This window comes from Pundamilia nyererei, unplaced genomic scaffold, assembly GCF_000239375.1.
Source record: "Pundamilia nyererei isolate P.nyererei 1_Seehausen unplaced genomic scaffold, PunNye1.0 scaffold00573, whole genome shotgun sequence".
In the NCBI taxonomy this organism is placed as follows: Eukaryota; Metazoa; Chordata; class Actinopteri; order Cichliformes; family Cichlidae; genus Pundamilia; species Pundamilia nyererei.
In genome coordinates this window covers 72,833-73,946 of record NW_005187974.1, presented here as the reverse complement: position 1 = coordinate 73,946, position 1,114 = coordinate 72,833, and the positions used below count along the sequence as shown (strand labels likewise).

Here is a 1,114-nt window from a genome sequence, read left to right as displayed (position 1 = left end):
ATAATAATAATAATAATAATAATGGATTGGATTTATATAGCGCTTTTCAAGGCACCCAAAGCGCTTTACAATACCACTATTCATTCACTCTCACATTCATACACTGGTGGACTCTGGTTCTTCTGCTCTCACAGAAAAGTTTTCTGTTTCAGACCAGAGCCATATAAGCTAGTTCGTCAAGATGGGGAGGAAGTGGGAGTATTCTTCTTTTGTTTCTTTCAGATCAGGTCAAACCTCCTTGGAAATTATTTTTATTGTTTTTTTTTTATTTGGATATTCGTAAACGTGTTAGGGAATTTCCCAAAAACTGGGTATGGTGAGGAAAATGGCCAATTTTGTTTCGACTTCTGTTTCTGAATTTCTATAGCTATTAAAACTCAGTTGTTATCAGAAAAATGAGGGTTAAGGTTAAAATGCAAAGTTTACAATGATAAGAACACTTTTAAGGGCAGACTTCTCCCCATCTGGTAGAAAAATGCAGAAAAACTTTAGAGTAACACAAGTAATAGCATGCCTGCATCTCCTGATGACAACAGCTCTTGTAAAAATGGACTAATGAGCTACAGATAGATGTGACAGATTTGTTTGTTCGTTTCATTGCAGCAACACAATATTGCAAAGAACTTCAGACAGTTACGGGTGTGTAGGTGATTTCCACCTCACCAATCTGCACTGCTTATTTTTGTCTATCTCTAGCCAAGATGTATAAAAATGAAGAAGACACAGGAAATCATATTTGGACTATTTGACCTGTGCAAAAAGACAAACAAGAAAAAAGCCAACAATAAATATGGAAACAAATTCAGTTTTAATCACCTGTAGATGCAGGAATTAGAAATTAAATCAGGAGGACCTTGATCCATCTGTGACAACAGCTTGGAGACAGTGCACAGGGTTCACCTACCTACACTGACTAATGTTTACAGAGAACACAAACCTTGCCACAGATTCTCGATTGGATTTAGATCTGGACTTTGACTGGGCCATTTTAACACATGGATATGTTTTGTTTTAAACCACTGCATTGTTGCCCTGGCTTTATGTTTAGGGTCGTTGTCCTGCTGGAAGGTGAACCTCCGCCCCAGTCTCAAGTCTTTTGCAGACTCCAAGAGGT

The 1,114-nt window shown here is 37.8% G+C and overlaps 1 protein-coding gene across 1 annotated transcript in view; it reads right to left on the bottom strand.

Annotated features, from left to right (window-relative positions):
• LOC102205521 (sodium channel subunit beta-3-like) overlaps nucleotides 1-1,114 on the bottom strand; it is a 44,127-nt gene that overhangs the window by 25,101 nt on the left and 17,912 nt on the right. The gene's annotated exons all lie outside the window — the stretch shown is intronic.